General features: G+C 32.8%; 1 protein-coding gene across 2 annotated transcripts in view; it reads right to left on the bottom strand.

The window, feature by feature from the left end:
• The window catches only part of LOC145293275 (uncharacterized), a 341,197-nt gene that overhangs the window by 95,993 nt on the left and 232,726 nt on the right, over positions 1-12,478 (bottom strand). The gene's annotated exons all lie outside the window — the stretch shown is intronic.

Below are 12,478 nucleotides of genomic sequence, written 5' to 3'. Positions count from 1 at the left end.
ATTAAATATGTTTACATTTTAGCTCTAAGGAGCCCTAAGCTGCAGTAGTATCGTGATGGGTGTGAAATGGGAGTTGAATAATTGTGATGGACATGGCATACCTTGAAGGTTGTGATTTTTCTACTCACCTCAGAATCACTATAATTTTGATTTAATTCGCAAAATCATTCTTGTATATGGAATACTACAAGAAACAGTCACTGCAATCATGATGCTATACAAAAACGGTCGTGCTGAAATGATCACATGACAGGTTCACCGACTTGTGCAAAATCGCACCTTTCATATTCATTATCTATTTGGACTACATTCTTCGAAAATTGGTTGGAAAGATAAAAGATCTCAGGTTGACCTTGACTAAGGCCTGAAGTCATAGATATGCCAACATCACAGATGCTGACTATGCCAATGATCTGGGCCTTATGGCTGATATCACAGCAGATGCAGAGATTTTACTGCGTGATGATAAAACATCTTTAATAATTTTCAAATACAAAACTATTCAAATGTGAACAAGAGAGGAGACTTACCTATAAGGTACTCTTCTGCTCAACTCCTTACGTCAATGCAAAGACCAAGTTCATAAGCTACAACCTAGATAGCTCAGTTAATATGCTCTATGTGACTACCATCAAGTCAATAATCTTATTCATTTACTATGGCAGTAATGTGGCTTCCACAGAATCTGATTTTAAAGCAAGAATTGATGAAATGAAAGTTGTACTTGACATCAATGTCACACACACAAGACAGCTTCAATGCTACATAGAAATCTACTCTGATAATACCAAAGGAAATTTCTAAGCAGCCATTCAATCAGTTCTCACAGTTCTTAATCTTTTAGACTCACAAAAAAAAAAAAAACTTGAACTAAAGTGTAACAGCACCTCTACAAGCAATCCTGAAAAAAAAAAAAAAAGCATTTAATAAAATGACTGTACGGCACGTTTGCCTGCAAGAATGCCTAAAAACTACCAGAGAATACTACATTAGATTTACAAGTCACAGCTGGACGAATAAGCAAAGATTTATCAGCGATACATTGCTATGGTCGCCTAAGCACTGTTTTACCAACACCGGCTACTTTGTTTGACCTTCCACTGACCAACTGTGTTATTATACAATATGGAACCTAGAAGATCCCCCGAATGCAATGAGTGATTGTCTCGAATACAATAACTTCAAGTTACACTGTTAAATGTGTTTGTAGAAGAACCAATATATAAAGTGTCTACTTTCGTCATCCCTTATACCAAGAGTATAACATCTAATAAGATAGAAAGGTATAATATTGCATTGTAGTATGAGTGCATGCGTTGGAGAGTCCAAAACCGGAAATAATTCTGAATTTGAAATAGCAATGCACATAAGGCAAAAAAGGAGGATAGAATAAAAAAAATCAAAATAGAATGTAAGAAAAAAAAAAAAAAGGAAAGGAAGGAATGTTATATTAGACATGTTTAAGGAATTACGAGAAATGGAAAACGAGTACAAAAGAAAGATTTAAAAAAAAAAAAAAAAATGTTAGTTGCTTATGGATAATGCAAACAGATGGAACTAAAATGCAAATACTCCAAATTGTTGAAATTGGGAATAAAGGGAGACCTTAACTTTCAAACACACCGGAAGTTGGCACCCGCGTCTCTCAACTGAAGTATGGAAGCACAGAATCGATACAATTTTCAATTATATTTTATGTTGATCTTTTTCACGCACTTCTAATAAAATATATAAAATACAAACGTTTTATCAGTTTTTAATCTCATATCTTTTCAAATAACTATGTTTATTTAAGTTAACATGTTATATATTTTGTCAAACTATTTAGATACTTTAAAAAAATATTTATTTACAAAAACATGAAAAAACTATGAATGTGTCATTTTTTACAGTTCACACTATGTTTAATTCAGTTAATATGTTTATATATAAGATATGCGATTAAAAAATAAAATTGATAAAAAAGTTTACATATTTTTATATGTTTTTATTATAATGGGGTGGAAAAAATAAATATAAAATATATTTGGAAATCGTATCGATTCTGTGTTTCCATACCTGAATCTAGAGACGCGAATGCCAACTTGCGGTGTGTTTGACAGTAAGGCTCTCCTTTTATTCACCATTACCCAAACATGTTTATACCCGTTATACATGTTTGCATATGTTGAACACCTACTAGACACTAACCTCGAGCGTCTAAGGTCTCTCTGTATAGGAGTTTGTCAGGAAAACCTGGCACAAGGACACTTTCCCTGAAAGTAACCCCTGACTAAATATTCAAAATAACATACACTTGGCTTTTACGAACAATGGTGCACTTTCTCCAAATGCTGTTACCTCAAGTAACAGCACAAAGCTGGATATTCCACCAGACTAGATGAATTCTTGTCTTAGAATCTAGTGAGACCAAAAAGAAAAGGATTTATTATAACATATTTAAATGGTCTGAGAAGAGGAAAATTATGTTCCCAACGTCTTTACTAACTCAGTCAGTGAGAGGCACAGGGGAACTTTAGAGAAATATTCAAATATCCATGTATCCTATAAATGAGATTCCAATATCCATGTATCCTATAAATGAGATTCCAATATCCAGGTATCCTATAAATGAGATTCAAATATCCAGGTATCCTATAAATGAGATTCCAATATCCAGGTATCCTATAAATGAGATTCCAATATCCAGGTATCCTATAAATGAGATTCAAATATCCAGGTATCCTATAAATGAGATTCAAATATCCAGGTATCCTATAAATGAGATTCAAATATCCAGGTATCCTATAAATGAGATTCAAATATCCAGGTATCCTATAAATGAGATTCAAATATCCAGGTATCCTATAAATGAGATTCAAATATCCAGGTATCCTATAAATGAGATTCAAATATCCAGGTATCCTATAAATGAGATTCAAATATCCAGGTATCCTATAAATGAGATTCAAATATCCAGGTATCCTATAAATGAGATTCAAATATCCAGGTATCCTATAAATGAGATTCAAATATCCAGGTATCCTATAAATGAGATTCAAATATCCAGGTATCCTATAAATGAGATTCAAATATCCAGGTATCCTATAAATGAGATTCAAATATCCAGGTATCCTATAAATGAGATTCAAATATCCAGGTATCCTATAAATGAGATTCAAATATCCAGGTATCCTATAAATGAGATTCAAATATCCAGGTATCCTATAAATGAGATTCAAATATCCAGGTATCCTATAAATGAGATTCAAATATCCAGGTATCCTATAAATGAGATTCAAATATCCAGGTATCCTATAAATGAGATTCAAATATCCAGGTATCCTATAAATGAGATTCAAATATCCAGGTATCCTATAAATGAGATTCAAATATCCAGGTATCCTATAAATGAGATTCAAATATCCAGGTATCCTATAAATGAGATTCAAATATCCATGTATCCTATAAATGAGATTCAAATATCCAGGTATCCTATAAATAATATTCAAATATCCAGGTATCCTATAAATGAGATTCAAATATCCAGGTATCCTATAAATGAGATTCAAATATCCAGGTATCCTATAAATGAGATTCCAATATCCATGTATCCTATAAATAATATTCAAATATCCAGGTATCCTATAAATGAGATTCAAATATCCAGGTATCCTATAAATGAGATTCAAATATCCAGGTATCCTATAAATGAGATTCAAATATCCATGTATCCTATAAATGAGATTCCAATATCCATGTATCCTATAAATAATATTCAAATATCCAGGTATCCTATAAATGAGATTCAAATATCCAGGTATCCTATAAATGAGATTCAAATATCCAGGTATCCTATAAATGAGATTCAAATATCCAGGAATCCTATAAATGAGATTCAAATATCCAGGTATCCTATAAATGAGATTCCAATATCCATGTATCCTATAAATGAGATTCAAATATCTATGTATCCTATAAATGAGATTCAAATATCCATGTATCCTATAAATGAGATTCAAATATCCAGGTATCCTATAAATGAGATTCAAATATCCAGGTATCCTATAAATGAGATTCAAATATCCAGGTATCCTATAAATGAGATTCCAATATCCAGGTATCCTATAAATGAGATTCAAATATCCAGGTATCCTATAAATGAGATTCAAATATCCAGGTATCCTATAAATGAGGTTCAAATATCCATGTATCCTATAAATAATATTCGAATATCGATGTATCCTATAAATAATATTCGAATATCGATGTATCTTATAAATAATATTCAAATATCTATGTATCTTATATAAAGATCAGGTGTTAGACAGGAAAAGGGCGCCTTGATTTCTAAGAACTTTGAACTAAAATGAAACACTCGAGACAACCCACCTATGAGAAAGAAAAGCTGCAGCCAAAGAAATTACTGGTCATCTTGACATGTCATAAGGTTATAGTCAAGATAGTCCGTTCGTTTTGACTCCCAGTTCCTGTTGTCCATTTGGCTGGATAATTAGACGAGTCAAGCGGACAAGAAAGCCATTCTTAACATGAGTAAAGAGAGTGGGAACTTTCAAGCTACCCAAGATAAAAAGTGCACATTAATCAGAAGGGACCATATCTTGCTTGTCACCATCATCCCGTCTGCAAAGCGAAAACTGAAAGTCAAAAATAGTAAACAATCTTGATTATAACCAGTCCAATGGCAATGGAGGAGCAGAAAAGTGTGCAGACCTAACCTGTTGGAAGCATATATCTTTACAATTCTGCACATAGATGGCAGGAATTTTATAACATCCAGATGCATCTTAAGTTTGTTAACCCTGTCCCATTGACGCCATGTTACATCTCTGTGCAGCTTTACAAGTATTTTAATGGAATGTGCTTTGATGAAATTGTAGTATTTGTATCCCCTCGATGTAAATACCCCCAACTAAGCAAAAATCCCACCCCTTTACTGGAGAGGTCCCTAAATGCAGAAAAGCTTTCTGCTCTTATAGTTTCTTCCATCAAACTGTTAGATTTTGAAATTCCCTCCCTCTTTCCTGCTTCCCTAACCATATTAACATAGAAATTTAAATGTAATGCGAGCAGATGTCTTACTGCTTAACTCTTTACATCATAAAACCATGTAGGCATCGTGCCACATAGTAGGCCCTTATATCCAAGTGACACTATGCCAGTCTGGCGAAGAAGAGTTTAAAAAAATATATATCTTTAGTGAAAGTTCTGTAATTATACAACCCTGTTTAGGAGAACTGTTCACCACATTTTCTGAGCGCGTGATAGAAAAAGGTGCATCAAAATTGTCTGCTGCATCAATACTGGTTAGTCTCTTGCGGCTAATGTATTTCAACATCATTATCATATCTTTGTGTATTTGCATTCTTGCAACATCAAGTTTGCAGTGTTTTTTTGTTTTTTTTGAGGGGGGGGGTCTCCACACCTCAAAATTGTAATATTGTTGTTCTAAGGCATATCAACCCTTTTTAGGTTATTTAATGCCAAATCCAGTTATTATTAATGAAAGAGTTTATGCATCGAATTCTTTATATTTTCATACATTTATTCAAGGTTTGCTTTGGTTGTTTTGTGGCACATCAACCCATTTCGGTTCAGGCATTTTTGATATTTTAGGTTCTTTATATCTCCATATATTTATTCAGAGGGTTTAGTTTGGTTGTTTTTTTGTTTTTTTTTGCTTTACAAGAAAACTGTTCTTTTTGTTTTCAACTTAGAGCGTGATTTAGTTTTGCAATGTCTGAAGTAAGACCTTTGTCAGTCGGTGCTCATTCTACATAAAGTTTGTGTAGGGAAAACAGAGCGTAAAATATTCTATTACAGCAGGATGCATAGAAACCATAATACTTGACTTGTGCTAAATCATATCAGAAATTACTTTCTATCTGGATGATATGTGTGTGTGTGTGTTTATATTGAAAATACACTTTTTCAATCGTATTTTACTCTTTATGTATACCAATCCTTTTATTTATAAAGCTTGATGTGTGTTGAATACAACAACAGAGCAGATACAAATGGATGGCAATGTAGCTGCATTACAATTGTTCATATTTTATTCATCTTAACATTCGGTTCTTTTCACATATCCAAATTTCTGTATATTTTACAGAACTGTTTTATTACATAGAAACAATCATTATTAGTATGTCAATACTGAATATATACTCATCAGAAAATCATAAATTTTAACTTGGAAATTAGGGATGACCATATAAAGTTAAAAAGTGCGATAGAAGAACCAACATCGTATGTTTTGTTTTTTGGATTTCATGATTGTTTTTACATAACAAAACAATTCTATAAAGTATATGCAAATTTGAATATGTAAAAAGAACTGAAGACTAAGATGAATAAAATCTTTAAAATTAAAATGTAGCTGCATTGTCATCCATATATATATATATATATATATATATATATATATATATATATATATATATATATATATAGTTTGAAGAAGCTTGGAGTAGAAAAATGTAAAAAAAAAAAATATAAAAGAATGCAGTTTGAATTCCCGGAGGGGGGGGGGGCAAAACTAAATTTAACCTATCGCAGACTGAAAACCAACATAATACAACTTCTAAAAAGTTTAGAATTACAAAACAGAATTCAATTATATACGGATGAAAAAAAAAAAAAAAAAAAAAAAAACAATCCTTAACTAAAATTGTTTAATAGAAATAGACTTAGCACTTGCATATGCCGATTTCGCAAAAGTCTTCAATTATAAAAGAGAATTTAACTATATAAGGATGAAAAAAAGAAAACCTTAAATAAAATTTTGTAAATAGAAAACGAGGATTCTCAGCTGCTTACCATGTAACTGTTTCGGAGATTTAAAAACAGGACAGCTGTTAAGTACATGGCTATATATTAATGTTGGAACGATTAATCATAATCAGGAATCGGAAAAAAAAAATCAGAACTTTTGGGGGTATCAGAAAAATGTGTACCAATTTTCCGATGCCAAAAACAATTTCTTTAATGGTCTGTTTTTATTTGATTTTGTCTGAAGTAGAATCTTCCACGCATGGTAGTAACGATAACGTGAATATTTATTGATTTTAAACTGCCAGTCAAAATATCTGCACATTAACCATATATTTTAAGATAATCAGGAAAAAGCAATAACATTTAACAATTTCTAAATATTTAGAGATTTATAAAGAATCTGAATCAGTACTTGTATCAGAATTAGGAATTTAGTACAAAATTGGGAAAAATATTGGCATTGTCCCATTACTTTATATATATATATATATATATATATATATGTGGCTAAAGTAAAAATAAGTTGTTTGGGAGTACTGCTGAAAATAATTTCACGCCAAATAATATATGTGACTGAAATAAGAAATAACTATTATCCTGTCCTTTCAGATAGAACGGATCACGTGCCCAATGCCTACTTCTTCCAGGCTTGAACAATTCTACTAATATGCTGAACCTTCCTTCTCTCTGAAAATGCGTATTCATAAAAGACAATTTTCAATCAAAGAACGAACGGACAGTCTTTTTTGCTTTAGATCTTGAAAAGCAATCTTGGCAACTACTTTACTCTTCGTGGAAGAGTGGTTGTGTTCGTCAACACATTTCCAAAATTCCATAAGCCTGATCCTTTAATTTGGTGTACAGTCAAGCCGAACACGATCCCTGCTTCTGGATAGCACATACACAATAGGCTTTTGTCCCTTGTTTGTTTTGTTCATTTTCATGACAAATAAGTTGAAGTTAGTCGACAAGAATGTTCTTACTGCATCCGCTTGTTATAAGCCACTGTTGGTACAAGGTGCCTTCAATAAATTTACAGACTTTTTTGTACAGGCATTTAAAATTGTCGTACGCTCTTGAAAATTCAGTTTGTTATTGCTATACATCTTATGGAGATGACTGACCAATTTTTATGATTTCAGGTTCAACAGTTATAGCAGGAATTGGAATACTCCCTACTAAAGCCTGATTATTACAGCAAGAGATTTTTAAAAATCCAATCTGGACATGAGGATAATTTAGAAGAATGATATGCAATAAAATTCTGTTTTAAACTTGGAACAAATGCCACAGAAACGTCTGGAATGCTTCAGACTGCTTTTGGACCATCTTGCTTGAATTAACCATAAGTTTTTGAGTGGCATAATAGATTCAAGGAAGGCAGGGAGTCTGTGAGGGATGGTGAGAGGTGTGGGAAAAGTAAAGAAGTCAGAACACCAGAGTTGATTGGCCAAATAAAGAATTTCATGGATAAGGACCATGTGTCTATAGAGACAATAAGTGCACAGTTTGATGTCAGTGTGGGAACTGTACACACAATTATTCACGAAGAACTGAAGATGTTGAAAATTTGCATGAATGCACCAGTCTACAACTTCATCCTCTGGGCATCAAGACAGTTCCTAGCCCTCCCTATAGTTCAGACCTTGCTTCATGTTATTCTCTAAGCTCAAGGAAAACCTTAGAGGTTGCCGTTATGAGACAATTGAGGAGATGAAAGAGGCTGTGACGAGGGTCATTGGCACCCTCGTCACAAGAGGACTTCCAGAAGTTGTTCGAACGGTACAACAAGTACATTGCAACCAGAGATTACTTCGAAGAGGACTAGAGTTTCATGGGTGTATTGTCAATAAAAGTGGCCATATGAAAAAAAAAAGTCTGGAAACTTATTGAAGGAACCTCGTAATTCACACCTTGAACTAATTTCTTATTTAAAAAAGTCAAGCAAATTTAAGTGAATGAAAAAGAGAAATTGTTAGGACAAGCAATTTTCTCCATGGGCAGTTTTCTACCTGATAATCTTTTAGCCGGCAATTTTCTTATAGCCATATATAAAACGTCCATAAGAATGAACAGCAAAAAATAAACAATGTGTACTTATAAATAATAAACTTAAATACCCGTCCCAGGACAAGTAAAAATTAATTCGCTGAACAAAAGCCTATATTTCCAAATTTAAAAAGAATCGAATTTAGAACAGAATTGGAAATTGTATCGGAATTTCCAAAAAATATTGAAATCGTCCCAGCATTAATTTTAACATTAATCAATATCTGGATACCTTGAAACTTGAAAAATTGGAAATATCTGAATTTTCACAAAAGGCTTTCACCCAGCTCTTTTTACCGCCTTTGTATCAAACTAAATATAACTCACAATACGACCCCTTATGCTAAGCAGTTGTGTTCCAAAACTCATAATGATCGGTTAATTAGTTTAGGAAGGAATCCTGTACAAATATATAAGGATGTGTAGTGTACACTTATCTAACTTGATTATATCTAATAGAGTTGGAGCTGACACATGCATGTTGATTGCACTACTAAGCTAGGATCAATATGTAGTATCTGTTCCATTCTGTCAGTTCAGGAAAAGTCCTAGATCAAGCGAATTTTATTTTTGTCCAGTGTGCCCCATTTTTAAGGAGCTATTTTTTCCTCGCCTAAAAAAGCGATCTTGTGTCTAATGACACGTGTGTGTTGAATACAATTAAATGCTATATTCTGGATTCTTAAAAGAAACTATTTAAATTAAGCAAAAAAAAAAAAAAAAAAAAAAAAGACAGTCTGTCCCGATTTAATTGCTCGCAGACGAGGTTAAATCGGTGCTTCTGTAAATTCCTGACGTCTTAAACAAACGCATTTCAGGTGAAAACATTAGATACGCACGCATCGCATCATGTCAAAATTAATATAAAATCCAAAAATTGCGAAAAATGATCTAGTGCAAAAATAATTAAAAGTAAAAATAGAATTTATCGAATTATGTTCTATATTTTCATATGGAAGAGTTGTGCGACCAATTAAGTATGACAAACTGACTTATCTCTCTTGTGATAGAAATTTTTAAACAAAAAATGTCAGAACTTAATCGTGGATGATTTTTTTGTTGTTGAAAATACATCTGGCACATCTAGTGGATCATATTTTTGTAGATTTATACTAATTTTAATATGACACGTAAGTACGTGATGTTTTCACATGAAATGAGTTAGTTTAAAAACATCACAAATGTACACAAGTACAAATAAAAAAATAAAAAATAAAACTTCACCCCAAACTAAAAAAAAATGGAGCATCCTGGATTGCGAACATTTTTTTTTTTTTTTTTTTAATTGCCTCGGTCAAGAAGGACTATCCATCCCGCGACCAAGAACAGAAGAAACAGATCAGAATTCAAATAGTTTGGCCGTTTAAGTAAATATACGTTATATCAGTGGTGTCTTTGTCTTTGTTCGGGATATGCAATTTAAAACAAAATCCTATACGAAGATCAAAAACCTGTCCTCAGGTAAACTTTTCTGTATATATATATATATATATATATATATATATATATATATATATATATATATATATATATAATGGTGTTATTTCTATTGGAAGGCGCGGGGGGGGGGGGATCTTGTTCGTGTGCCGCGGCTGTAAATTATCAAAGACGACGTTTTAGTTGACTTATTTACAAATTGAAAACTAGAAATTAAAACGCCAGGATGCAATCTTGCAAATGCATAAATTCTCAATTAGTCATGTGTAAAAAAAAAAAAAAAAAAAAAAAAAAGGAAGAAAGAAAAATGTCAGCAAAAATGAAACCACACACACACACACACACACATAAGTTAACTCGCCCGTTCTAGGCATACTGGAAAGTCGTGATACGACGAAGCAGACTGGATGAACATATACCCTCTTGCACTTCAGGGCAGGCAGGGGTCTAAAATATGATATGCTACGATTTTTGCTTAGATTAAATTTAAGGATTTATATTGGTTTATTACAAGAAAAATACACACACACACACAATAGGAAAAATGGTTTAATTTCCCTTTTTTACCAATTTATACTTAAAAAAATAAAAATAAAATAATGCCAGGATTTATGAAATATAAACTAAAAGGCTACCACCCTCTTACTTTTTAATAGAAGTAAACAAAAAAGTTAATTTGTTTGATTTTATTTCGACATTTTAAAAAAAATATTTTTTACTATATTTAAGATATTTATTTTATTATTTGGCTTTGTTTTGTTTATAAGTGGTTTTAGATTTTACTTGCCCAGATCCTCTAGAGAATCGTTTCCGTGTGTGTGTGTGTGTGTGTGTGTGTGTGTGTGTACACACACATAAACAAACAAAAAACGTAGAGACATTGAGATGTTTATCAAAGGAGAAATCCACTTAGACTGAAGCATTATTATTATTATTATTATTATTATTATTATTATTAACAAAGAAGTCTTTTGGGATATGGGGAGCTAGACTTCTCTCATATTAACCCATTTAATATACATAGCGCCCAACTTGTTAGGCGACATATTCAGAAATTTGAATGCATACAGTAAACTAGTTGGGCTCTTATGCATAAATGGATTTAAAAATACATAGCCTACATTACTAACCTTTACGCCTATATTGTGTTTCCCATCGTGGCGAGGTAAGTCAATAGGCACTATTCGACTTTTGGGCCGAGATCGAAGTATTGTATTTGTCCTATCTCAGGAAGTCATTATCCCGGGCATTATTTCCTCCTTTCGGATGGGTGTGGCAATAATCCCTAGGGCGCCCTCATTATCGAGGTAGTGATGACAGGACTGTACAGGTATTTTTGTTCATATCCAGAATGCTCGTTTGGGGGAGCTGGATCCCCATGCATTGCCTTCTCCTTTACTGTGTGTGAAAGGAGGGGGTAGTTAATGCCTGTTGCACGAGACGTCCGCTTTCTTGAAGGAGAGGAGAAAGGATGAAATTTTACATGTATTGGGGGGGGTGCTCTATATTAAAAACTGAACATCTGTTTTGCCCTCGTGAGGAGCTGGGAATAAATAGAGGAGATATTGACTCTACTGTGAGCGTAGAGCAGACGGCTACCTGGAGCGATTATTTTCATAGGGTCCCAGTCAGTAGGTACACAATACAATAATACTCGCGCAAACTCAAAATATTAAAAAAAAAAAAAAAAAAAAACATATAGAAGACAGGGGGTAGAGGGCACTTGATTTCTCTTTCATGTGGGGGGGGGTCAGTGACCTTTATATATATAAACTTGCAGAAAAGAGGGGGAGTGGATCGTTTTGGGTTGATATTTATACCACAAAAAAATTTAATCTAAAAAGAAAACACTTTTTTTTAAAAATCCGGGCACAGAAGAAATCATGTCATGCCCGCCAAGAATATATTAAAACAGAGATTGCTTTCTATTTAAACTGCGAGAAGTGAATTTTTAGTTCTTTTATACAACAGTGACGCGACTGACGCGATCTATAAATGCATGTTTTCTTTTGGTTTCGAAACGCATATGGATTTTCTAGCTAAAATAAAAAAATTCAAGCCAAAAATTACATTCTATTCGTTAGTGTAATAATGTAGTCTTCAAAATAATTTTCGAATTTCGAAGAGTCTGTGATATTTTGTTTTTATGCATAGCAGATTTTTTTTTTTTTTTTTGATGGCCCACATCCGTTTATATCTACAGTAATTTTTAAGTCCT

The sequence above is a fragment of the Euprymna scolopes genome, chromosome 2 (genome assembly GCF_053919585.1).
Source record: "Euprymna scolopes isolate OS-2025 chromosome 2, ASM5391958v1, whole genome shotgun sequence".
Classification (NCBI taxonomy): domain Eukaryota; kingdom Metazoa; phylum Mollusca; class Cephalopoda; order Sepiida; family Sepiolidae; genus Euprymna; species Euprymna scolopes.
Note: the sequence above shows the minus strand (reverse complement) of the source record. Positions and strands in the feature narration are given on the sequence as shown.